The sequence below is a fragment of the Ascidia mentula genome (assembly GCF_947561715.1).
Source record: "Ascidia mentula chromosome 3 unlocalized genomic scaffold, kaAscMent1.1 SUPER_3_unloc_11, whole genome shotgun sequence".
In the NCBI taxonomy this organism is placed as follows: Eukaryota; Metazoa; Chordata; class Ascidiacea; order Phlebobranchia; family Ascidiidae; genus Ascidia; species Ascidia mentula.
The window spans coordinates 1-23094 of NW_028113722.1; the positions used below are offsets into that span (position 1 = coordinate 1).

Here is a 23094-nt window from a genome sequence, read left to right on the forward strand (position 1 = left end):
AAAAATGCTACCTCTCAAGAAGCTGTGCAAAGCATACTTACCTGACGGGGGCCTTCACCGTGATCAGGCCGGCGGTGGGCCCAGGGCGAGGCTTAGCCATTGCACTTAGGCTTAGCTGACCCTTGCGATTACCCCAAATGTGGGTAACTCGGCCGTACAATTTCTGCTAGTGGGGACTGCGTTCGCGCTATCCCCGTCTTTTACTAATCCTCTGATGTAGAGCAAAACGTAAGGTAGAAACGAAGTTTCTACGGGGGGGATTCGCCTGTTACGGTCAGGAGGAGTCGTGTCGGGGGTTGGGAGGTGGGTCATGGGTCCGTTTGTGACGTCATGTGGTGAACAAACTAATTTGAATGGCCTGCCAAAAACGGTAGGAAAAAAACCAGGAAATTTTTTTTTTTTTTTCATTTTTCACCGGAATAAAATTTGGCAGCAAATGCGAGACGGACTCTTCCGGACGTTGCGGACTCAGTGGATGTTGCGGCATCGCTTCTCGGCTCTTTAGAGCTAAGATCAAGTGTAGTATCTGTTCTTCTCAGTTTAATACCTGGGACGCAAGCGATTCGCTTGCATGTCTTTGTATTAACCTGATTTTTGGACAGGGGGCACGGTGCCGGAGCTTGCTTCGACCTGCCCACGGGTTGTCCTGGTATTGCACTACCTCCAGGCACGGCCCACATTCCCACACATGTGGGAATAACCATCTGTTAATCATTCGCAAAACAATTGCACGAAACAGCGGTGCATCCCATGAGTGCGTGTGTGTCGTCTGTATGCACACGCCAAGGAAAGAGAGGTAGAGAGGGAGGACGGGAGAGCAATTAATTTAACGGCACATTTGGTTGTTGTGCTTGTCGGAGACCAGATAAAACAAGCCGTGAAATGCACAATGCGGCAAACACAAGGACGGACGACAAAAATGCTACCTCTCAAGAAGCTGTGCAAAGCATACTTACCTGACGGGGGCCTTCACCGTGATCAGGCCGGCGGTGGGCCCAGGGCGAGGCTTAGCCATTGCACTTAGGCTTAGCTGACCCTTGCGATTACCCCAAATGTGGGTAACTCGGCCGTACAATTTCTGCTAGTGGGGACTGCGTTCGCGCTATCCCCGTCTTTTACTAATCCTCTGATGTAGAGCAAAACGTAAGGTAGAAACGAAGTTTCTACGGGGGGGATTCGCCTGTTACGGTCAGGAGGAGTCGTGTCGGGGGTTGGGAGGTGGGTCATGGGTCCGTTTGTGACGTCATGTGGTGAACAAACTAATTTGAATGGCCTGCCAAAAACGGTAGGAAAAAAACCAGGAAATTTTTTTTTTTTTTTCATTTTTCACCGGAATAAAATTTGGCAGCAAATGCGAGACGGACTCTTCCGGACGTTGCGGACTCAGTGGATGTTGCGGCATCGCTTCTCGGCTCTTTAGAGCTAAGATCAAGTGTAGTATCTGTTCTTCTCAGTTTAATACCTGGGACGCAAGCGATTCGCTTGCATGTCTTTGTATTAACCTGATTTTTGGACAGGGGGCACGGTGCCGGAGCTTGCTTCGACCTGCCCACGGGTTGTCCTGGTATTGCACTACCTCCAGGCACGGCCCACATTCCCACACATGTGGGAATAACCATCTGTTAATCATTCGCAAAACAATTGCACGAAACAGCGGTGCATCCCATGAGTGCGTGTGTGTCGTCTGTATGCACACGCCAAGGAAAGAGAGGTAGAGAGGGAGGACGGGAGAGCAATTAATTTAACGGCACATTTGGTTGTTGTGCTTGTCGGAGACCAGATAAAACAAGCCGTGAAATGCACAATGCGGCAAACACAAGGACGGACGACAAAAATGCTACCTCTCAAGAAGCTGTGCAAAGCATACTTACCTGACGGGGGCCTTCACCGTGATCAGGCCGGCGGTGGGCCCAGGGCGAGGCTTAGCCATTGCACTTAGGCTTAGCTGACCCTTGCGATTACCCCAAATGTGGGTAACTCGGCCGTACAATTTCTGCTAGTGGGGACTGCGTTCGCGCTATCCCCGTCTTTTACTAATCCTCTGATGTAGAGCAAAACGTAAGGTAGAAACGAAGTTTCTACGGGGGGGATTCGCCTGTTACGGTCAGGAGGAGTCGTGTCGGGGGTTGGGAGGTGGGTCATGGGTCCGTTTGTGACGTCATGTGGTGAACAAACTAATTTGAATGGCCTGCCAAAAACGGTAGGAAAAAAACCAGGAAATTTTTTTTTTTTTTTCATTTTTCACCGGAATAAAATTTGGCAGCAAATGCGAGACGGACTCTTCCGGACGTTGCGGACTCAGTGGATGTTGCGGCATCGCTTCTCGGCTCTTTAGAGCTAAGATCAAGTGTAGTATCTGTTCTTCTCAGTTTAATACCTGGGACGCAAGCGATTCGCTTGCATGTCTTTGTATTAACCTGATTTTTGGACAGGGGGCACGGTGCCGGAGCTTGCTTCGACCTGCCCACGGGTTGTCCTGGTATTGCACTACCTCCAGGCACGGCCCACATTCCCACACATGTGGGAATAACCATCTGTTAATCATTCGCAAAACAATTGCACGAAACAGCGGTGCATCCCATGAGTGCGTGTGTGTCGTCTGTATGCACACGCCAAGGAAAGAGAGGTAGAGAGGGAGGACGGGAGAGCAATTAATTTAACGGCACATTTGGTTGTTGTGCTTGTCGGAGACCAGATAAAACAAGCCGTGAAATGCACAATGCGGCAAACACAAGGACGGACGACAAAAATGCTACCTCTCAAGAAGCTGTGCAAAGCATACTTACCTGACGGGGGCCTTCACCGTGATCAGGCCGGCGGTGGGCCCAGGGCGAGGCTTAGCCATTGCACTTAGGCTTAGCTGACCCTTGCGATTACCCCAAATGTGGGTAACTCGGCCGTACAATTTCTGCTAGTGGGGACTGCGTTCGCGCTATCCCCGTCTTTTACTAATCCTCTGATGTAGAGCAAAACGTAAGGTAGAAACGAAGTTTCTACGGGGGGGATTCGCCTGTTACGGTCAGGAGGAGTCGTGTCGGGGGTTGGGAGGTGGGTCATGGGTCCGTTTGTGACGTCATGTGGTGAACAAACTAATTTGAATGGCCTGCCAAAAACGGTAGGAAAAAAACCAGGAAATTTTTTTTTTTTTTTCATTTTTCACCGGAATAAAATTTGGCAGCAAATGCGAGACGGACTCTTCCGGACGTTGCGGACTCAGTGGATGTTGCGGCATCGCTTCTCGGCTCTTTAGAGCTAAGATCAAGTGTAGTATCTGTTCTTCTCAGTTTAATACCTGGGACGCAAGCGATTCGCTTGCATGTCTTTGTATTAACCTGATTTTTGGACAGGGGGCACGGTGCCGGAGCTTGCTTCGACCTGCCCACGGGTTGTCCTGGTATTGCACTACCTCCAGGCACGGCCCACATTCCCACACATGTGGGAATAACCATCTGTTAATCATTCGCAAAACAATTGCACGAAACAGCGGTGCATCCCATGAGTGCGTGTGTGTCGTCTGTATGCACACGCCAAGGAAAGAGAGGTAGAGAGGGAGGACGGGAGAGCAATTAATTTAACGGCACATTTGGTTGTTGTGCTTGTCGGAGACCAGATAAAACAAGCCGTGAAATGCACAATGCGGCAAACACAAGGACGGACGACAAAAATGCTACCTCTCAAGAAGCTGTGCAAAGCATACTTACCTGACGGGGGCCTTCACCGTGATCAGGCCGGCGGTGGGCCCAGGGCGAGGCTTAGCCATTGCACTTAGGCTTAGCTGACCCTTGCGATTACCCCAAATGTGGGTAACTCGGCCGTACAATTTCTGCTAGTGGGGACTGCGTTCGCGCTATCCCCGTCTTTTACTAATCCTCTGATGTAGAGCAAAACGTAAGGTAGAAACGAAGTTTCTACGGGGGGGATTCGCCTGTTACGGTCAGGAGGAGTCGTGTCGGGGGTTGGGAGGTGGGTCATGGGTCCGTTTGTGACGTCATGTGGTGAACAAACTAATTTGAATGGCCTGCCAAAAACGGTAGGAAAAAAACCAGGAAATTTTTTTTTTTTTTTCATTTTTCACCGGAATAAAATTTGGCAGCAAATGCGAGACGGACTCTTCCGGACGTTGCGGACTCAGTGGATGTTGCGGCATCGCTTCTCGGCTCTTTAGAGCTAAGATCAAGTGTAGTATCTGTTCTTCTCAGTTTAATACCTGGGACGCAAGCGATTCGCTTGCATGTCTTTGTATTAACCTGATTTTTGGACAGGGGGCACGGTGCCGGAGCTTGCTTCGACCTGCCCACGGGTTGTCCTGGTATTGCACTACCTCCAGGCACGGCCCACATTCCCACACATGTGGGAATAACCATCTGTTAATCATTCGCAAAACAATTGCACGAAACAGCGGTGCATCCCATGAGTGCGTGTGTGTCGTCTGTATGCACACGCCAAGGAAAGAGAGGTAGAGAGGGAGGACGGGAGAGCAATTAATTTAACGGCACATTTGGTTGTTGTGCTTGTCGGAGACCAGATAAAACAAGCCGTGAAATGCACAATGCGGCAAACACAAGGACGGACGACAAAAATGCTACCTCTCAAGAAGCTGTGCAAAGCATACTTACCTGACGGGGGCCTTCACCGTGATCAGGCCGGCGGTGGGCCCAGGGCGAGGCTTAGCCATTGCACTTAGGCTTAGCTGACCCTTGCGATTACCCCAAATGTGGGTAACTCGGCCGTACAATTTCTGCTAGTGGGGACTGCGTTCGCGCTATCCCCGTCTTTTACTAATCCTCTGATGTAGAGCAAAACGTAAGGTAGAAACGAAGTTTCTACGGGGGGGATTCGCCTGTTACGGTCAGGAGGAGTCGTGTCGGGGGTTGGGAGGTGGGTCATGGGTCCGTTTGTGACGTCATGTGGTGAACAAACTAATTTGAATGGCCTGCCAAAAACGGTAGGAAAAAAACCAGGAAATTTTTTTTTTTTTTTCATTTTTCACCGGAATAAAATTTGGCAGCAAATGCGAGACGGACTCTTCCGGACGTTGCGGACTCAGTGGATGTTGCGGCATCGCTTCTCGGCTCTTTAGAGCTAAGATCAAGTGTAGTATCTGTTCTTCTCAGTTTAATACCTGGGACGCAAGCGATTCGCTTGCATGTCTTTGTATTAACCTGATTTTTGGACAGGGGGCACGGTGCCGGAGCTTGCTTCGACCTGCCCACGGGTTGTCCTGGTATTGCACTACCTCCAGGCACGGCCCACATTCCCACACATGTGGGAATAACCATCTGTTAATCATTCGCAAAACAATTGCACGAAACAGCGGTGCATCCCATGAGTGCGTGTGTGTCGTCTGTATGCACACGCCAAGGAAAGAGAGGTAGAGAGGGAGGACGGGAGAGCAATTAATTTAACGGCACATTTGGTTGTTGTGCTTGTCGGAGACCAGATAAAACAAGCCGTGAAATGCACAATGCGGCAAACACAAGGACGGACGACAAAAATGCTACCTCTCAAGAAGCTGTGCAAAGCATACTTACCTGACGGGGGCCTTCACTGGTTCCACTCGCGGTCAATTTCAGGCAGTATCAAAACCTTGCATGTGTGTCGTTTGTGTTTGCATGTGCACCATTGTTTGGTGTTATCCACCTTTCGCGCGCAGTAAATCCTAGTTGAGATTACCTAACAACTTTTTGTGCAAGTGTACGTCAGTCTAACACAGCCTTAAGACAGAGGTTAGACCTCTTTTCCTTGTTAAACTGCAGAGCTCCTCACAGAGGTTACGTGCCTTTTTTTGGCACTCCTCCGCGTGGAACTATTACTTTGTGTAGTGAGAGATTTCGCGACCGCAGGAACGCAGCAAAGAGCTGCAAACTCCTGAGAGCGCCGATCTCCCTCACAACAATTGTGCTCTGATTGCTTCCACTGTATAGGTGCTTCCGGCGCTCCTGCTCATTAAGAGCAATTAAGAACGCCGGCCTAGCACCCGCAGGGAAGCAATTAACAATTAAAGTCTTTAACTCCTGTATAAATTGTACCAGTAACTCTTTGATACTTTCCCCGATCTCTTTGATCGGAGCAAAAACCACACAACAAACGCAAATATGTTGCAAACGAACTATCTTGTTGAGGAAAGGTCCGTCTATCTGAAGATACTTAACTATGACCACTACCCATTAGAAACCTTTATCAGCCTTTTTGAATGTTATCTGGAAAAATATAAGGACGGGCTTGTGGGTGTCACAACCATAAATAAAACACAGTCAACTTTCAAGATAACTTATTCCAACCTAGACTTTGCTAAGGAGACCAGGAAAAACATTTTGAAAGACCTAAAGGAGCCAACCCCCTTCGACGTCACAGAAAATTATGCGATAATCGTCCAGGCCTCCAACCCACCAAAACCCAGAACGCAACTAACTTTAAACCCAGTACCTATAGAAATGGAGAAATCCCACTTCGAAAAGGTGGTAAACGATCTCAACTGGGGAACATATATAGAACACAGGTTTCTGACTCACAAAAACCATAAAAACCTATACAACGGGTATGTCCATTTGATACTGGAAGACTTCCAAGAAGCAAACGTCAAGTGCATCACGAAAATATTTGGACATAACATCCAAATTGCTAAACCAGGCGAATCTTTTGGCCCTGCTTGCTCCATGTGCAACCAACGCGGCCATTGGGCGTCACAATGCCCAAAAAAGAATATCTGCCCCATATGCGGCGAAAGGGGACATAGGGGCAAATGGTGCCCAGAGGCTTCCAAAATAAGTAAAAAATACAATCAGACAAAACCTTCCTACGATGACGTATTCCCACCCTTCCCCAAAAAGTCGACCCCCATAGGGAAAGGAATAGTAACAGAGACACAGGACCTGTCCCCAATCCTGAATAGAATAAAACTTCATGAAAAAAAAATGGAGAAACTAAACAAAGCACAAATATTACCCACAGAAAACGAACAAGAAAAAGAAAGTGAAACCGAAAAACAGAATCAACCCTCAGAAGTTGATATAATAGAAGAAGAAAAATCCGTCGAGCCAATGAAATCTACCGAATCCGGGGAACTAAAAATCATGACCAATACAGAATCTGATAACTCTTCATACGGAACCCCGAAAATTGCCCAAAACCCCCTGCCCAAAGATTCTCTCTCTCCCTGCAGAAACAAAGCAAATAACGAAAACCCGATGACTCCAATACGTTCACCCCTAACCACACAAAAAGCCGTAGAAAAAAAAGCAATAATAATGGGAAGCAAATTTAACATTGGTACAACGGACCAAGACAAGAAAAGAAAAAAGGAAGATCAACCTTCCACAGCATCGAATTCCAGCTCCAATTCTGGAACAAAGAAAAATAGAAGAAAGAAAGAAAGAAGAAGGTAGCGTTGTGGGCCTGCACCCTATCCTATCCATTTCCACTTCCTTTCCCTAAAAAATCAAAATATTAACGTCTGCTAACGTCTTTTTTTTTTCAACACACATCCAATGGCGACAGAAAACCTCAAAATTCTAACAGTAAACGTCAACGGGCTAAACAGAAATACACAAAACATTGACCAATTGATCGAAAAAGAAAAGATACATATTACGCTTATTCAAGAAACACACAAAATTGACTACGACAAAATAAAAAAATGGGCATCAAAAAACAAATACAAAATATACGCAAATGCAATACAACCGGAACAAAACAGACTACACAGCGGAACAGCAATAATATTAAGACAGGAAAACTTATATGAAAACATAACCCACACAATAATTGAAAACAACCACATACAGAAAATAGCATTAGAAATACGAAACGAAAACAAAACAGAAATATTTACAATATACAACATTTACTTAAAATCTGGAAATACACATGACGCCGCAATAACAAGACTAAGACAAATGCAAAGTTTACACACAGACCTCAATCAAAACGAAATAAAGCAAAACATCATAATTGGCGGAGATTTCAATTTTACATATGACAAAATAGACAATTTAGCACAATCATCAAAGGAAAGAAAAGATGTAAAACACTGGTTAGAAACCAAATCGATATACAATTTAGAAGACACATTTAGACACCTATACCCCCACAAAAAAACATTTACGTACATATCCCCAAAATCCGCATCAAGAATAGACCGCATATATTGTAACCTTCCACTCGTTAACAAAATAAAAGCTTTCAAACACATAACAATAACATTTACAGATCATAACGCAGCACCGATGCTGACATTAAAAACGGGAAATAACAAAACTTGGGGAAAAAATTATTGGAAACTTAATACCAGCCTACTCGAAGACAAACAATACGTGACACAAATAAAACTCACCATCAGCGATTTCCGCCAAAACAAACACCAATATGAAGACACTCTAGAATATTGGAAATATTTGAAAAAGAAAATAAAAAAAGAAACAATCACTTTCGCGATAGAAAAAAACAAACAAAAAAATAACATATACACAGAGAATCAAAGAAAATTAGAATCATTAATGACAAAACTACACAGTGAAAACTTGGACTTAAACGTAGAATACCTTGAAATTCGAAAACAAAACAAACAACTAGATAACGAAAAAAACAAAGGAGCAAAAATAAGAGCAAGAATAAAAGAAATAACAAGTGAAGAAAAACCGGATAAATCCTTCTTTAAAATCGAAACGAAAAAACAAGAAAATACTGCGATACGAGCACTAAAAATACAAAATGAAATAACAACAGAGAAAGAAAAAATAATACAAGAAATTACGCACTTTTACGCTACCCTCTGGGGCACAGAGAGGGAAATAAACAGTGAGAAACAAGATGAATTTTTAGAACGCGTAGTACCAATGCCACACGAAACATTAAACGACAATATCATTCTCAGCCAAAAAGAATTACTCGCATCGTTAAAAACGATGCAAAAAAATTCATCCCCAGGATTAGACGGACTCCCAACGGAGTTCTACCAATTCTTTTGGGCTGACATAAAAGAAGATTACCACGAACTCGCAGCGAACATTACAATTAGGAAACATTTACCAGAGGATATGAAAAACGCAGTGGTAAAATTAATACCAAAAAGAAAAGACAAAACGTTGATCACAAATTTCAGACCGATATCACTACTAAATACAGACTATAAAATACTCAGCAAAACAATAGCTAAAAGACTCCAAAATGAACTAAACCGAAAAATATCATTAGAACAAAAATGCGGACTAGATCAAAGACAATTACAACATATACACTACAACATAAACACAGCGATCGAAATAGCACAAAAATATAACACAGATTTAGCAATAGTCCTCACAGACATAGAAAAAGCTTTCGATACAGTTGATCACAAATTTCTATTTAAAACACTAAAAAAAATGAGAATACAGACACACACAATAGAATGGATAAAAATATTATACAACAACATTACAAGTCAAATAATGATAAACGGACTGTTGACGGACAAAATCAAAATAAAACGAGGCGTACGCCAAGGATGTGGATTGAGTATGTTGCTTTATTGTATTATAAGTGAAACATTAACACAAAATATCAATAAATGTGAAAAAATATCTGGTTTCAAGTATCGTAATATACAACTAAAAATCCAACAATATGCCGACGACACATCCTTTTTCGTGTCAAATTGTGATGAAATCTTGGAAATATTCAAAACTTTACGTGTTTTTGAACGTGTATCTGGGCAAAAAATTAATGAAGGAAAAACTGAAATATTATGTACGTCGAATTATATAAAACAAAAAATTAACCAACAATTTCCTCTTTACATTAAACCTGAAGTAAAAATACTGGGAATCAAATACAAAGAAAACGGAAAAGAAAACATAACAAACTGGAACGAAGTTCAAAACTACATTAGAAAAATCATATGCAGTTACGAAAATAGACACCTAACAATCTTTGGAAAAATCACAATAATAAATACACTTATCATACCAAAAATACTGTTTATTGCACGCACAATATTTCCGACAAAGCAAAACATAAAAAACATAAATGCGCTTCTATACAAATTCGTATGGCACCCTAAAACAATAGAACCAATCAAACGAATAAAAATGATTGCAAATTACGACCAAGGTGGAATCAAAATGCCGGACATTGAAACAAAATTAAAAGCAACACAAATGGAAAAACTGCGAGATCTTATCAATAGCGAAACATACGACGAACTATGGAAAATATGGGCACAGTATAACTTAGGAACACAAATTAAAATCATTAATCCAACACTCTACGATAATAGCAGACCCAACGCATGGAAACCAAATATTGAATGGCAAAATACAATCAATACATTTAAAGAACTCAAAGAACAAAACAATGAGATTAACTGGAAAAAGGCTAGACTGCGCCACTTTTATTTTGAATTAATAAAAACAAAAAGAATTATATCAAATCCCGTTGAAAATCCATGCTTCAACTGGATAAATTTGCTTTATAAAAGCAAACATCAAAAAAGATTTTTCACAAACCTTGAGCGAGAGGCTGCCTACATGACAGCCCAAAACGGCTTCAAATGGGGCCTTTTCAAGCAGAAAAATCAAATGTACCAACTCAAAAACGGAAGAGCGCGACTTAATTATTGCAAATTCTGCAAAGAAAACAAAGACGATATAAAACATTTACTCACAGAATGCACAATAACAAAACAAATTATAGATAAACTAAAAATACATGTCCAAATAAAACACTCCAAAAACCTAAAAGCCACTAACGAGGAAATTATGTACAATATTTTCGAAATCCACACATCATTAGTAGAACGCAAAACGCTAGCTATATTTAAAAAAACAATAATAAAGGAAAAACTACACCTTGACTACAAAAACATATACACGGAAAACATACAACCCCTAGTAAATGAACTATTTTACAAAATTATAGCGAAATTAAACTTCGAATTAGAAAGAATAGAAAATTTATATGGTAAAGAGGAAACTGTAACGTAACCAATAATGGCACAGGGCATTCCGTTTTTTCCTGATTTTACTCGATGTCCCTCTTTCGCCCTGTCGTTTTGCGCCTTGCTAGGACGGCAGTGATGAAAAAGGTGACATCTATTTTTGATTTTAGATGCACAAATCTGAGCCGTTAAGAAAAGAAAAAAAAAAAAAAAAAATAAAAAAAAAAAAAAAAAAAAAAAAAAAAAAAAAAAAAAAAAAAAGGCCGGCGGTGGGCCCAGGGCGAGGCTTAGCCATTGCACTTAGGCTTAGCTGACCCTTGCGATTACCCCAAATGTGGGTAACTCGGCCGTACAATTTCTGCTAGTGGGGACTGCGTTCGCGCTATCCCCGTCTTTTACTAATCCTCTGATGTAGAGCAAAACGTAAGGTAGAAACGAAGTTTCTACGGGGGGGATTCGCCTGTTACGGTCAGGAGGAGTCGTGTCGGGGGTTGGGAGGTGGGTCATGGGTCCGTTTGTGACGTCATGTGGTGAACAAACTAATTTGAATGGCCTGCCAAAAACGGTAGGAAAAAAACCAGGAAATTTTTTTTTTTTTTTCATTTTTCACCGGAATAAAATTTGGCAGCAAATGCGAGACGGACTCTTCCGGACGTTGCGGACTCAGTGGATGTTGCGGCATCGCTTCTCGGCTCTTTAGAGCTAAGATCAAGTGTAGTATCTGTTCTTCTCAGTTTAATACCTGGGACGCAAGCGATTCGCTTGCATGTCTTTGTATTAACCTGATTTTTGGACAGGGGGCACGGTGCCGGAGCTTGCTTCGACCTGCCCACGGGTTGTCCTGGTATTGCACTACCTCCAGGCACGGCCCACATTCCCACACATGTGGGAATAACCATCTGTTAATCATTCGCAAAACAATTGCACGAAACAGCGGTGCATCCCATGAGTGCGTGTGTGTCGTCTGTATGCACACGCCAAGGAAAGAGAGGTAGAGAGGGAGGACGGGAGAGCAATTAATTTAACGGCACATTTGGTTGTTGTGCTTGTCGGAGACCAGATAAAACAAGCCGTGAAATGCACAATGCGGCAAACACAAGGACGGACGACAAAAATGCTACCTCTCAAGAAGCTGTGCAAAGCATACTTACCTGACGGGGGCCTTCACCGTGATCAGGCCGGCGGTGGGCCCAGGGCGAGGCTTAGCCATTGCACTTAGGCTTAGCTGACCCTTGCGATTACCCCAAATGTGGGTAACTCGGCCGTACAATTTCTGCTAGTGGGGACTGCGTTCGCGCTATCCCCGTCTTTTACTAATCCTCTGATGTAGAGCAAAACGTAAGGTAGAAACGAAGTTTCTACGGGGGGGATTCGCCTGTTACGGTCAGGAGGAGTCGTGTCGGGGGTTGGGAGGTGGGTCATGGGTCCGTTTGTGACGTCATGTGGTGAACAAACTAATTTGAATGGCCTGCCAAAAACGGTAGGAAAAAAACCAGGAAATTTTTTTTTTTTTTTCATTTTTCACCGGAATAAAATTTGGCAGCAAATGCGAGACGGACTCTTCCGGACGTTGCGGACTCAGTGGATGTTGCGGCATCGCTTCTCGGCTCTTTAGAGCTAAGATCAAGTGTAGTATCTGTTCTTCTCAGTTTAATACCTGGGACGCAAGCGATTCGCTTGCATGTCTTTGTATTAACCTGATTTTTGGACAGGGGGCACGGTGCCGGAGCTTGCTTCGACCTGCCCACGGGTTGTCCTGGTATTGCACTACCTCCAGGCACGGCCCACATTCCCACACATGTGGGAATAACCATCTGTTAATCATTCGCAAAACAATTGCACGAAACAGCGGTGCATCCCATGAGTGCGTGTGTGTCGTCTGTATGCACACGCCAAGGAAAGAGAGGTAGAGAGGGAGGACGGGAGAGCAATTAATTTAACGGCACATTTGGTTGTTGTGCTTGTCGGAGACCAGATAAAACAAGCCGTGAAATGCACAATGCGGCAAACACAAGGACGGACGACAAAAATGCTACCTCTCAAGAAGCTGTGCAAAGCATACTTACCTGACGGGGGCCTTCACCGTGATCAGGCCGGCGGTGGGCCCAGGGCGAGGCTTAGCCATTGCACTTAGGCTTAGCTGACCCTTGCGATTACCCCAAATGTGGGTAACTCGGCCGTACAATTTCTGCTAGTGGGGACTGCGTTCGCGCTATCCCCGTCTTTTACTAATCCTCTGATGTAGAGCAAAACGTAAGGTAGAAACGAAGTTTCTACGGGGGGGATTCGCCTGTTACGGTCAGGAGGAGTCGTGTCGGGGGTTGGGAGGTGGGTCATGGGTCCGTTTGTGACGTCATGTGGTGAACAAACTAATTTGAATGGCCTGCCAAAAACGGTAGGAAAAAAACCAGGAAATTTTTTTTTTTTTTTCATTTTTCACCGGAATAAAATTTGGCAGCAAATGCGAGACGGACTCTTCCGGACGTTGCGGACTCAGTGGATGTTGCGGCATCGCTTCTCGGCTCTTTAGAGCTAAGATCAAGTGTAGTATCTGTTCTTCTCAGTTTAATACCTGGGACGCAAGCGATTCGCTTGCATGTCTTTGTATTAACCTGATTTTTGGACAGGGGGCACGGTGCCGGAGCTTGCTTCGACCTGCCCACGGGTTGTCCTGGTATTGCACTACCTCCAGGCACGGCCCACATTCCCACACATGTGGGAATAACCATCTGTTAATCATTCGCAAAACAATTGCACGAAACAGCGGTGCATCCCATGAGTGCGTGTGTGTCGTCTGTATGCACACGCCAAGGAAAGAGAGGTAGAGAGGGAGGACGGGAGAGCAATTAATTTAACGGCACATTTGGTTGTTGTGCTTGTCGGAGACCAGATAAAACAAGCCGTGAAATGCACAATGCGGCAAACACAAGGACGGACGACAAAAATGCTACCTCTCAAGAAGCTGTGCAAAGCATACTTACCTGACGGGGGCCTTCACCGTGATCAGGCCGGCGGTGGGCCCAGGGCGAGGCTTAGCCATTGCACTTAGGCTTAGCTGACCCTTGCGATTACCCCAAATGTGGGTAACTCGGCCGTACAATTTCTGCTAGTGGGGACTGCGTTCGCGCTATCCCCGTCTTTTACTAATCCTCTGATGTAGAGCAAAACGTAAGGTAGAAACGAAGTTTCTACGGGGGGGATTCGCCTGTTACGGTCAGGAGGAGTCGTGTCGGGGGTTGGGAGGTGGGTCATGGGTCCGTTTGTGACGTCATGTGGTGAACAAACTAATTTGAATGGCCTGCCAAAAACGGTAGGAAAAAAACCAGGAAATTTTTTTTTTTTTTTCATTTTTCACCGGAATAAAATTTGGCAGCAAATGCGAGACGGACTCTTCCGGACGTTGCGGACTCAGTGGATGTTGCGGCATCGCTTCTCGGCTCTTTAGAGCTAAGATCAAGTGTAGTATCTGTTCTTCTCAGTTTAATACCTGGGACGCAAGCGATTCGCTTGCATGTCTTTGTATTAACCTGATTTTTGGACAGGGGGCACGGTGCCGGAGCTTGCTTCGACCTGCCCACGGGTTGTCCTGGTATTGCACTACCTCCAGGCACGGCCCACATTCCCACACATGTGGGAATAACCATCTGTTAATCATTCGCAAAACAATTGCACGAAACAGCGGTGCATCCCATGAGTGCGTGTGTGTCGTCTGTATGCACACGCCAAGGAAAGAGAGGTAGAGAGGGAGGACGGGAGAGCAATTAATTTAACGGCACATTTGGTTGTTGTGCTTGTCGGAGACCAGATAAAACAAGCCGTGAAATGCACAATGCGGCAAACACAAGGACGGACGACAAAAATGCTACCTCTCAAGAAGCTGTGCAAAGCATACTTACCTGACGGGGGCCTTCACCGTGATCAGGCCGGCGGTGGGCCCAGGGCGAGGCTTAGCCATTGCACTTAGGCTTAGCTGACCCTTGCGATTACCCCAAATGTGGGTAACTCGGCCGTACAATTTCTGCTAGTGGGGACTGCGTTCGCGCTATCCCCGTCTTTTACTAATCCTCTGATGTAGAGCAAAACGTAAGGTAGAAACGAAGTTTCTACGGGGGGGATTCGCCTGTTACGGTCAGGAGGAGTCGTGTCGGGGGTTGGGAGGTGGGTCATGGGTCCGTTTGTGACGTCATGTGGTGAACAAACTAATTTGAATGGCCTGCCAAAAACGGTAGGAAAAAAACCAGGAAATTTTTTTTTTTTTTTCATTTTTCACCGGAATAAAATTTGGCAGCAAATGCGAGACGGACTCTTCCGGACGTTGCGGACTCAGTGGATGTTGCGGCATCGCTTCTCGGCTCTTTAGAGCTAAGATCAAGTGTAGTATCTGTTCTTCTCAGTTTAATACCTGGGACGCAAGCGATTCGCTTGCATGTCTTTGTATTAACCTGATTTTTGGACAGGGGGCACGGTGCCGGAGCTTGCTTCGACCTGCCCACGGGTTGTCCTGGTATTGCACTACCTCCAGGCACGGCCCACATTCCCACACATGTGGGAATAACCATCTGTTAATCATTCGCAAAACAATTGCACGAAACAGCGGTGCATCCCATGAGTGCGTGTGTGTCGTCTGTATGCACACGCCAAGGAAAGAGAGGTAGAGAGGGAGGACGGGAGAGCAATTAATTTAACGGCACATTTGGTTGTTGTGCTTGTCGGAGACCAGATAAAACAAGCCGTGAAATGCACAATGCGGCAAACACAAGGACGGACGACAAAAATGCTACCTCTCAAGAAGCTGTGCAAAGCATACTTACCTGACGGGGGCCTTCACCGTGATCAGGCCGGCGGTGGGCCCAGGGCGAGGCTTAGCCATTGCACTTAGGCTTAGCTGACCCTTGCGATTACCCCAAATGTGGGTAACTCGGCCGTACAATTTCTGCTAGTGGGGACTGCGTTCGCGCTATCCCCGTCTTTTACTAATCCTCTGATGTAGAGCAAAACGTAAGGTAGAAACGAAGTTTCTACGGGGGGGATTCGCCTGTTACGGTCAGGAGGAGTCGTGTCGGGGGTTGGGAGGTGGGTCATGGGTCCGTTTGTGACGTCATGTGGTGAACAAACTAATTTGAATGGCCTGCCAAAAACGGTAGGAAAAAAACCAGGAAATTTTTTTTTTTTTTTCATTTTTCACCGGAATAAAATTTGGCAGCAAATGCGAGACGGACTCTTCCGGACGTTGCGGACTCAGTGGATGTTGCGGCATCGCTTCTCGGCTCTTTAGAGCTAAGATCAAGTGTAGTATCTGTTCTTCTCAGTTTAATACCTGGGACGCAAGCGATTCGCTTGCATGTCTTTGTATTAACCTGATTTTTGGACAGGGGGCACGGTGCCGGAGCTTGCTTCGACCTGCCCACGGGTTGTCCTGGTATTGCACTACCTCCAGGCACGGCCCACATTCCCACACATGTGGGAATAACCATCTGTTAATCATTCGCAAAACAATTGCACGAAACAGCGGTGCATCCCATGAGTGCGTGTGTGTCGTCTGTATGCACACGCCAAGGAAAGAGAGGTAGAGAGGGAGGACGGGAGAGCAATTAATTTAACGGCACATTTGGTTGTTGTGCTTGTCGGAGACCAGATAAAACAAGCCGTGAAATGCACAATGCGGCAAACACAAGGACGGACGACAAAAATGCTACCTCTCAAGAAGCTGTGCAAAGCATACTTACCTGACGGGGGCCTTCACCGTGATCAGGCCGGCGGTGGGCCCAGGGCGAGGCTTAGCCATTGCACTTAGGCTTAGCTGACCCTTGCGATTACCCCAAATGTGGGTAACTCGGCCGTACAATTTCTGCTAGTGGGGACTGCGTTCGCGCTATCCCCGTCTTTTACTAATCCTCTGATGTAGAGCAAAACGTAAGGTAGAAACGAAGTTTCTACGGGGGGGATTCGCCTGTTACGGTCAGGAGGAGTCGTGTCGGGGGTTGGGAGGTGGGTCATGGGTCCGTTTGTGACGTCATGTGGTGAACAAACTAATTTGAATGGCCTGCCAAAAACGGTAGGAAAAAAACCAGGAAATTTTTTTTTTTTTTTCATTTTTCACCGGAATAAAATTTGGCAGCAAATGCGAGACGGACTCTTCCGGACGTTGCGGACTCAGTGGATGTTGCGGCATCGCTTCTCGGCTCTTTAGAGCTAAGATCAAGTGTAGTATCTGTTCTTCTCAGTTTAATACCTGGGACGCAAGCGATTCGCTTGCATGTCTTTGTATTAACCTGATTTTTGGACAGGGGGCACGGTGCCGGAGCTTGCTTCGACCTGCCCACGGGTTGTCCTGGTATTGCACTACCTCCAGGCACGGCCCACATTCCCACACATGTGGGAATAACCATCTGTTAATCATTCGCAAAACAATTGCACGAAACAGCGGTGCATCCCATGAGTGCGTGTGTGTCGTCTGTATGCACACGCCAAGGAAAGAGAGGTAGAGAGGGAGGACGGGAGAGCAATTAATTTAACGGCACATTTGGTTGTTGTGCTTGTCGGAGACCAGATAAAACAAGCCGTGAAATGCACAATGCGGCAAACACAAGGACGGACGACAAAAATGCTACCTCTCAAGAAGCTGTGCAAAGCATACTTACCTGACGGGGGCCTTCACCGTGATCAGGCCGGCGGTGGGCCCAGGGCGAGGCTTAGCCATTGCACTTAGGCTTAGCTGACCCTTGCGATTACCCCAAATGTGGGTAACTCGGCCGTACAATTTCTGCTAGTGGGGACTGCGTTCGCGCTATCCCCGTCTTTTACTAATCCTCTGATGTAGAGCAAAACGTAAGGTAGAAACGAAGTTTCTACGGGGGGGATTCGCCTGTTACGGTCAGGAGGAGTCGTGTCGGGGGTTGGGAGGTGGGTCATGGGTCCGTTTGTGACGTCATGTGGTGAACAAACTAATTTGAATGGCCTGCCAAAAACGGTAGGAAAAAAACCAGGAAATTTTTTTTTTTTTTTCATTTTTCACCGGAATAAAATTTGGCAGCAAATGCGAGACGGACTCTTCCGGACGTTGCGGACTCAGTGGATGTTGCGGCATCGCTTCTCGGCTCTTTAGAGCTAAGATCAAGTGTAGTATCTGTTCTTCTCAGTTTAATACCTGGGACGCAAGCGATTCGCTTGCATGTCTTTGTATTAACCTGATTTTTGGACAGGGGGCACGGTGCCGGAGCTTGCTTCGACCTGCCCACGGGTTGTCCTGGTATTGCACTACCTCCAGGCACGGCCCACATTCCCACACATGTGGGAATAACCATCTGTTAATCATTCGCAAAACAATTGCACGAAACAGCGGTGCATCCCATGAGTGCGTGTGTGTCGTCTGTATGCACACGCCAAGGAAAGAGAGGTAGAGAGGGAGGACGGGAGAGCAATTAATTTAACGGCACATTTGGTTGTTGTGCTTGTCGGAGACCAGATAAAACAAGCCGTGAAATGCACAATGCGGCAAACACAAGGACGGACGACAAAAATGCTACCTCTCAAGAAGCTGTGCAAAGCATACTTACCTGACGGGGGCCTTCACCGTGATCAGGCCGGCGGTGGGCCCAGGGCGAGGCTTAGCCATTGCACTTAGGCTTAGCTGACCCTTGCGATTACCCCAAATGTGGGTAACTCGGCCGTACAATTTCTGCTAGTGGGGACTGCGTTCGCGCTATCCCCGTCTTTTACTAATCCTCTGATGTAGAGCAAAACGTAAGGTAGAAACGAAGTTTCTACGGGGGGGATTCGCCTGTTACGGTCAGGAGGAGTCGTGTCGGGGGTTGGGAGGTGGGTCATGGGTCCGTTTGTGACGTCATGTGGTGAACAAACTAATTTGAATGGCCTGCCAAAAACGGTAGGAAAAAAACCAGGAAATTTTTTTTTTTTTTTCATTTTTCACCGGAATAAAATTTGGCAGCAAATGCGAGACGGACTCTTCCGGACGTTGCGGACTCAGTGGATGTTGCGGCATCGCTTCTCGGCTCTTTAGAGCTAAGATCAAGTGTAGTATCTGTTCTTCTCAGTTTAATACCTGGGACGCAAGCGATTCGCTTGCATGTCTTTGTATTAACCTGATTTTTGGACAGGGGGCACGGTGCCGGAGCTTGCTTCGACCTGCCCACGGGTTGTCCTGGTATTGCACTACCTCCAGGCACGGCCCACATTCCCACACATGTGGGAATAACCATCTGTTAATCATTCGCAAAACAATTGCACGAAACAGCGGTGCATCCCATGAGTGCGTGTGTGTCGTCTGTATGCACACGCCAAGGAAAGAGAGGTAGAGAGGGAGGACGGGAGAGCAATTAATTTAACGGCACATTTGGTTGTTGTGCTTGTCGGAGACCAGATAAAACAAGCCGTGAAATGCACAATGCGGCAAACACAAGGACGGACGACAAAAATGCTACCTCTCAAGAAGCTGTGCAAAGCATACTTACCTGACGGGGGCCTTCACCGTGATCAGGCCGGCGGTGGGCCCAGGGCGAGGCTTAGCCATTGCACTTAGGCTTAGCTGACCCTTGCGATTACCCCAAATGTGGGTAACTCGGCCGTACAATTTCTGCTAGTGGGGACTGCGTTCGCGCTATCCCCGTCTTTTACTAATCCTCTGATGTAGAGCAAAACGTAAGGTAGAAACGAAGTTTCTACGGGGGGGATTCGCCTGTTACGGTCAGGAGGAGTCGTGTCGGGGGTTGGGAGGTGGGTCATGGGTCCGTTTGTGACGTCATGTGGTGAACAAACTAATTTGAATGGCCTGCCAAAAACGGTAGGAAAAAAACCAGGAAATTTTTTTTTTTTTTTTCATTTTTCACCGGAATAAAATTTGGCAGCAAATGCGAGACGGACTCTTCCGGACGTTGCGGACTCAGTGGATGTTGCGGCATCGCTTCTCGGCTCTTTAGAGCTAAGATCAAGTGTAGTATCTGTTCTTCTCAGTTTAATACCTGGGACGCAAGCGATTCGCTTGCATGTCTTTGTATTAACCTGATTTTTGGACAGGGGGCACGGTGCCGGAGCTTGCTTCGACCTGCCCACGGGTTGTCCTGGTATTGCACTACCTCCAGGCACGGCCCACATTCCCACACATGTGGGAATAACCATCTGTTAATCATTCGCAAAACAATTGCACGAAACAGCGGTGCATCCCATGAGTGCGTGTGTGTCGTCTGTATGCACACGCCAAGGAAAGAGAGGTAGAGAGGGAGGACGGGAGAGCAATTAATTTAACGGCACATTTGGTTGTTGTGCTTGTCGGAGACCAGATAAAACAAGCCGTGAAATGCACAATGCGGCAAACACAAGGACGGACGACAAAAATGCTACCTCTCAAGAAGCTGTGCAAAGCATACTTACCTGACGGGGGCCTTCACCGTGATCAGGCCGGCGGTGGGCCCAGGGCGAGGCTTAGCCATTGCACTTAGGCTTAGCTGACCCTTGCGATTACCCCAAATGTGGGTAACTCGGCCGTACAATTTCTGCTAGTGGGGACTGCGTTCGCGCTATCCCCGTCTTTTACTAATCCTCTGATGTAGAGCAAAACGTAAGGTAGAAACGAAGTTTCTACGGGGGGGATTCGCCTGTTACGGTCAGGAGGAGTCGTGTCGGGGGTTGGGAGGTGGGTCATGGGTCCGTTTGTGACGTCATGTGGTGAACAAACTAATTTGAATGGCCTGCCAAAAACGGTAGGAAAAAAACCAGGAAATTTTTTTTTTTTTTTCATTTTTCACCGGAATAAAATTTGGCAGCAAATGCGAGACGGACTCTTCCGGACGTTGCGGACTCAGTGGATGTTGCGGCATCGCTTCTCGGCTCTTTAGAGCTAAGATCAAGTGTAGTATCTGTTCTTCTCAGTTTAATACCTGGGACGCAAGCGATTCGCTTGCATGTCTTTGTATTAACCTGATTTTTGGACAGGGGGCACGGTGCCGGAGCTTGCTTCGACCTGCCCACGGGTTGTCCTGGTATTGCACTACCTCCAGGCACGGCCCACATTCCCACACATGTGGGAATAACCATCTGTTAATCATTCGCAAAACAATTGCACGAAACAGCGGTGCATCCCATGAGTGCGTGTGTGTCGTCTGTATGCACACGCCAAGGAAAGAGAGGTAGAGAGGGAGGACGGGAGAGCAATTAATTTAACGGCACATTTGGTTGTTGTGCTTGTCGGAGACCAGATAAAACAAGCCGTGAAATGCACAATGCGGCAAACACAAGGACGGACGACAAAAATGCTACCTCTCAAGAAGCTGTGCAAAGCATACTTACCTGACGGGGGCCTTCACCGTGATCAGGCCGGCGGTGGGCCCAGGGCGAGGCTTAGCCATTGCACTTAGGCTTAGCTGACCCTTGCGATTACCCCAAATGTGGGTAACTCGGCCGTACAATTTCTGCTAGTGGGGACTGCGTTCGCGCTATCCCCGTCTTTTACTAATCCTCTGATGTAGAGCAAAACGTAAGGTAGAAACGAAGTTTCTACGGGGGGGATTCGCCTGTTACGGTCAGGAGGAGTCGTGTCGGGGGTTGGGAGGTGGGTCATGGGTCCGTTTGTGACGTCATGTGGTGAACAAACTAATTTGAATGGCCTGCCAAAAACGGTAGGAAAAAAACCAGGAAATTTTTTTTTTTTTTTCATTTTTCACCGGAATAAAATTTGGCAGCAAATGCGAGACGGACTCTTCCGGACGTTGCGGACTCAGTGGATGTTGCGGCATCGCTTCTCGGCTCTTTAGAGCTAAGATCAAGTGTAGTATCTGTTCTTCTCAGTTTAATACCTGGGACGCAAGCGATTCGCTTGCATGTCTTTGTATTAACCTGATTTTTGGACAGGGGGCACGGTGCCGGAGCTTGCTTCGACCTGCCCACGGGTTGTCCTGGTATTGCACTACCTCCAGGCACGGCCCACATTCCCACACATGTGGGAATAACCATCTGTTAATCATTCGCAAAACAATTGCACGAAACAGCGGTGCATCCCATGAGTGCGTGTGTGTCGTCTGTATGCACACGCCAAGGAAAGAGAGGTAGAGAGGGAGGACGGGAGAGCAATTAATTTAACGGCACATTTGGTTGTTGTGCTTGTCGGAGACCAGATAAAACAAGCCGTGAAATGCACAATGCGGCAAACACAAGGACGGACGACAAAAATGCTACCTCTCAAGAAGCTGTGCAAAGCATACTTACCTGACGGGGGCCTTCACCGTGATCAGGCCGGCGGTGGGCCCAGGGCGAGGCTTAGCCATTGCACTTAGGCTTAGCTGACCCTTGCGATTACCCCAAATGTGGGTAACTCGGCCGTACAATTTCTGCTAGTGGGGACTGCGTTCGCGCTATCCCCGTCTTTTACTAATCCTCTGATGTAGAGCAAAACGTAAGGTAGAAACGAAGTTTCTACGGGGGGGATTCGCCTGTTACGGTCAGGAGGAGTCGTGTCGGGGGTTGGGAGGTGGGTCATGGGTCCGTTTGTGACGTCATGTGGTGAACAAACTAATTTGAATGGCCTGCCAAAAACGGTAGGAAAAAAACCAGGAAATTTTTTTTTTTTTTTCATTTTTCACCGGAATAAAATTTGGCAGCAAATGCGAGACGGACTCTTCCGGACGTTGCGGACTCAGTGGATGTTGCGGCATCGCTTCTCGGCTCTTTAGAGCTAAGATCAAGTGTAGTATCTGTTCTTCTCAGTTTAATACCTGGGACGCAAGCGATTCGCTTGCATGTCTTTGTATTAACCTGATTTTTGGACAGGGGGCACGGTGCCGGAGCTTGCTTCGACCTGCCCACGGGTTGTCCTGGTATTGCACTACCTCCAGGCACGGCCCACATTCCCACACATGTGGGAATAACCATCTGTTAATCATTCGCAAAACAATTGCACGAAACAGCGGTGCATCCCATGAGTGCGTGTGTGTCGTCTGTATGCACACGCCAAGGAAAGAGAGGTAGAGAGGGAGGACGGGAGAGCAATTAATTTAACGGCACATTTGGTTGTTGTGCTTGTCGGAGACCAGATAAAACAAGCCGTGAAATGCACAATGCGGCAAACACAAGGACGGACGACAAAAATGCTACCTCTCAAGAAGCTGTGCAAAGCATACTTACCTGACGGGGGCCTTCACCGTGATCAGGCCGGCGGTGGGCCCAGGGCG

At 46.5% G+C, this 23094-nt stretch overlaps 37 non-coding genes and 1 pseudogene across 37 annotated transcripts; all 38 read left to right on the top strand.

Moving 5' to 3' along the window:
• The first annotated feature begins 33 nt into the window (after positions 1-33).
• LOC145916885 (U1 spliceosomal RNA) lies at positions 34-197 on the top strand. Its single transcript, XR_014404962.1, has one exon. It is a non-coding gene; the product is annotated as a U1 spliceosomal RNA (small nuclear RNA).
• A 288-nt stretch (positions 198-485) lies between these two features.
• Positions 486-683, top strand: LOC145916902 (U2 spliceosomal RNA). Its single transcript, XR_014404977.1, has one exon. It is a non-coding gene; the product is annotated as a U2 spliceosomal RNA (small nuclear RNA).
• Positions 684-948: 265 nt separating this feature from the next.
• Positions 949-1112, top strand: LOC145916897 (U1 spliceosomal RNA). Its single transcript, XR_014404973.1, has one exon. It is a non-coding gene; the product is annotated as a U1 spliceosomal RNA (small nuclear RNA).
• Positions 1113-1400: 288 nt separating this feature from the next.
• Positions 1401-1598, top strand: LOC145916903 (U2 spliceosomal RNA). The gene has a single exon (XR_014404978.1). It is a non-coding gene; the product is annotated as a U2 spliceosomal RNA (small nuclear RNA).
• Positions 1599-1863: 265 nt separating this feature from the next.
• LOC145916908 (U1 spliceosomal RNA) lies at positions 1864-2027 on the top strand. The gene has a single exon (XR_014404983.1). It is a non-coding gene; the product is annotated as a U1 spliceosomal RNA (small nuclear RNA).
• A 288-nt stretch (positions 2028-2315) lies between these two features.
• On the top strand, positions 2316-2513 carry LOC145916904 (U2 spliceosomal RNA). Its single transcript, XR_014404979.1, has one exon. It is a non-coding gene; the product is annotated as a U2 spliceosomal RNA (small nuclear RNA).
• Positions 2514-2778: 265 nt separating this feature from the next.
• On the top strand, positions 2779-2942 carry LOC145916920 (U1 spliceosomal RNA). The gene has a single exon (XR_014404994.1). It is a non-coding gene; the product is annotated as a U1 spliceosomal RNA (small nuclear RNA).
• Positions 2943-3230: 288 nt separating this feature from the next.
• Positions 3231-3428, top strand: LOC145916905 (U2 spliceosomal RNA). Its single transcript, XR_014404980.1, has one exon. It is a non-coding gene; the product is annotated as a U2 spliceosomal RNA (small nuclear RNA).
• Positions 3429-3693: 265 nt separating this feature from the next.
• Positions 3694-3857, top strand: LOC145916924 (U1 spliceosomal RNA). Its single transcript, XR_014404998.1, has one exon. It is a non-coding gene; the product is annotated as a U1 spliceosomal RNA (small nuclear RNA).
• Positions 3858-4145: 288 nt separating this feature from the next.
• LOC145916906 (U2 spliceosomal RNA) lies at positions 4146-4343 on the top strand. The gene has a single exon (XR_014404981.1). It is a non-coding gene; the product is annotated as a U2 spliceosomal RNA (small nuclear RNA).
• A 265-nt stretch (positions 4344-4608) lies between these two features.
• Positions 4609-4772, top strand: LOC145916886 (U1 spliceosomal RNA). The gene has a single exon (XR_014404963.1). It is a non-coding gene; the product is annotated as a U1 spliceosomal RNA (small nuclear RNA).
• A 288-nt stretch (positions 4773-5060) lies between these two features.
• Positions 5061-5258, top strand: LOC145916907 (U2 spliceosomal RNA). Its single transcript, XR_014404982.1, has one exon. It is a non-coding gene; the product is annotated as a U2 spliceosomal RNA (small nuclear RNA).
• Positions 5259-11170: 5912 nt separating this feature from the next.
• LOC145916901 (U1 spliceosomal RNA) lies at positions 11171-11307 on the top strand (annotated as a pseudogene).
• A 288-nt stretch (positions 11308-11595) lies between these two features.
• Positions 11596-11793, top strand: LOC145916909 (U2 spliceosomal RNA). The gene has a single exon (XR_014404984.1). It is a non-coding gene; the product is annotated as a U2 spliceosomal RNA (small nuclear RNA).
• A 265-nt stretch (positions 11794-12058) lies between these two features.
• Positions 12059-12222, top strand: LOC145916887 (U1 spliceosomal RNA). The gene has a single exon (XR_014404964.1). It is a non-coding gene; the product is annotated as a U1 spliceosomal RNA (small nuclear RNA).
• Positions 12223-12510: 288 nt separating this feature from the next.
• LOC145916911 (U2 spliceosomal RNA) lies at positions 12511-12708 on the top strand. Its single transcript, XR_014404985.1, has one exon. It is a non-coding gene; the product is annotated as a U2 spliceosomal RNA (small nuclear RNA).
• A 265-nt stretch (positions 12709-12973) lies between these two features.
• On the top strand, positions 12974-13137 carry LOC145916888 (U1 spliceosomal RNA). The gene has a single exon (XR_014404965.1). It is a non-coding gene; the product is annotated as a U1 spliceosomal RNA (small nuclear RNA).
• Positions 13138-13425: 288 nt separating this feature from the next.
• Positions 13426-13623, top strand: LOC145916912 (U2 spliceosomal RNA). The gene has a single exon (XR_014404986.1). It is a non-coding gene; the product is annotated as a U2 spliceosomal RNA (small nuclear RNA).
• A 265-nt stretch (positions 13624-13888) lies between these two features.
• LOC145916889 (U1 spliceosomal RNA) lies at positions 13889-14052 on the top strand. Its single transcript, XR_014404966.1, has one exon. It is a non-coding gene; the product is annotated as a U1 spliceosomal RNA (small nuclear RNA).
• Positions 14053-14340: 288 nt separating this feature from the next.
• Positions 14341-14538, top strand: LOC145916913 (U2 spliceosomal RNA). The gene has a single exon (XR_014404987.1). It is a non-coding gene; the product is annotated as a U2 spliceosomal RNA (small nuclear RNA).
• A 265-nt stretch (positions 14539-14803) lies between these two features.
• On the top strand, positions 14804-14967 carry LOC145916890 (U1 spliceosomal RNA). The gene has a single exon (XR_014404967.1). It is a non-coding gene; the product is annotated as a U1 spliceosomal RNA (small nuclear RNA).
• Positions 14968-15255: 288 nt separating this feature from the next.
• LOC145916914 (U2 spliceosomal RNA) lies at positions 15256-15453 on the top strand. The gene has a single exon (XR_014404988.1). It is a non-coding gene; the product is annotated as a U2 spliceosomal RNA (small nuclear RNA).
• A 265-nt stretch (positions 15454-15718) lies between these two features.
• LOC145916891 (U1 spliceosomal RNA) lies at positions 15719-15882 on the top strand. The gene has a single exon (XR_014404968.1). It is a non-coding gene; the product is annotated as a U1 spliceosomal RNA (small nuclear RNA).
• Positions 15883-16170: 288 nt separating this feature from the next.
• On the top strand, positions 16171-16368 carry LOC145916915 (U2 spliceosomal RNA). Its single transcript, XR_014404989.1, has one exon. It is a non-coding gene; the product is annotated as a U2 spliceosomal RNA (small nuclear RNA).
• A 265-nt stretch (positions 16369-16633) lies between these two features.
• LOC145916892 (U1 spliceosomal RNA) lies at positions 16634-16797 on the top strand. Its single transcript, XR_014404969.1, has one exon. It is a non-coding gene; the product is annotated as a U1 spliceosomal RNA (small nuclear RNA).
• A 288-nt stretch (positions 16798-17085) lies between these two features.
• On the top strand, positions 17086-17283 carry LOC145916916 (U2 spliceosomal RNA). Its single transcript, XR_014404990.1, has one exon. It is a non-coding gene; the product is annotated as a U2 spliceosomal RNA (small nuclear RNA).
• Positions 17284-17548: 265 nt separating this feature from the next.
• Positions 17549-17712, top strand: LOC145916893 (U1 spliceosomal RNA). The gene has a single exon (XR_014404970.1). It is a non-coding gene; the product is annotated as a U1 spliceosomal RNA (small nuclear RNA).
• Positions 17713-18000: 288 nt separating this feature from the next.
• LOC145916917 (U2 spliceosomal RNA) lies at positions 18001-18198 on the top strand. The gene has a single exon (XR_014404991.1). It is a non-coding gene; the product is annotated as a U2 spliceosomal RNA (small nuclear RNA).
• A 265-nt stretch (positions 18199-18463) lies between these two features.
• LOC145916895 (U1 spliceosomal RNA) lies at positions 18464-18627 on the top strand. Its single transcript, XR_014404971.1, has one exon. It is a non-coding gene; the product is annotated as a U1 spliceosomal RNA (small nuclear RNA).
• Positions 18628-18915: 288 nt separating this feature from the next.
• Positions 18916-19113, top strand: LOC145916918 (U2 spliceosomal RNA). The gene has a single exon (XR_014404992.1). It is a non-coding gene; the product is annotated as a U2 spliceosomal RNA (small nuclear RNA).
• Positions 19114-19378: 265 nt separating this feature from the next.
• Positions 19379-19542, top strand: LOC145916896 (U1 spliceosomal RNA). Its single transcript, XR_014404972.1, has one exon. It is a non-coding gene; the product is annotated as a U1 spliceosomal RNA (small nuclear RNA).
• Positions 19543-19831: 289 nt separating this feature from the next.
• On the top strand, positions 19832-20029 carry LOC145916919 (U2 spliceosomal RNA). The gene has a single exon (XR_014404993.1). It is a non-coding gene; the product is annotated as a U2 spliceosomal RNA (small nuclear RNA).
• Positions 20030-20294: 265 nt separating this feature from the next.
• Positions 20295-20458, top strand: LOC145916898 (U1 spliceosomal RNA). The gene has a single exon (XR_014404974.1). It is a non-coding gene; the product is annotated as a U1 spliceosomal RNA (small nuclear RNA).
• Positions 20459-20746: 288 nt separating this feature from the next.
• Positions 20747-20944, top strand: LOC145916921 (U2 spliceosomal RNA). Its single transcript, XR_014404995.1, has one exon. It is a non-coding gene; the product is annotated as a U2 spliceosomal RNA (small nuclear RNA).
• A 265-nt stretch (positions 20945-21209) lies between these two features.
• Positions 21210-21373, top strand: LOC145916899 (U1 spliceosomal RNA). Its single transcript, XR_014404975.1, has one exon. It is a non-coding gene; the product is annotated as a U1 spliceosomal RNA (small nuclear RNA).
• A 288-nt stretch (positions 21374-21661) lies between these two features.
• LOC145916922 (U2 spliceosomal RNA) lies at positions 21662-21859 on the top strand. Its single transcript, XR_014404996.1, has one exon. It is a non-coding gene; the product is annotated as a U2 spliceosomal RNA (small nuclear RNA).
• Positions 21860-22124: 265 nt separating this feature from the next.
• Positions 22125-22288, top strand: LOC145916900 (U1 spliceosomal RNA). The gene has a single exon (XR_014404976.1). It is a non-coding gene; the product is annotated as a U1 spliceosomal RNA (small nuclear RNA).
• Positions 22289-22576: 288 nt separating this feature from the next.
• LOC145916923 (U2 spliceosomal RNA) lies at positions 22577-22774 on the top strand. The gene has a single exon (XR_014404997.1). It is a non-coding gene; the product is annotated as a U2 spliceosomal RNA (small nuclear RNA).
• The last annotated feature ends 320 nt before the right edge of the window (positions 22775-23094 follow it).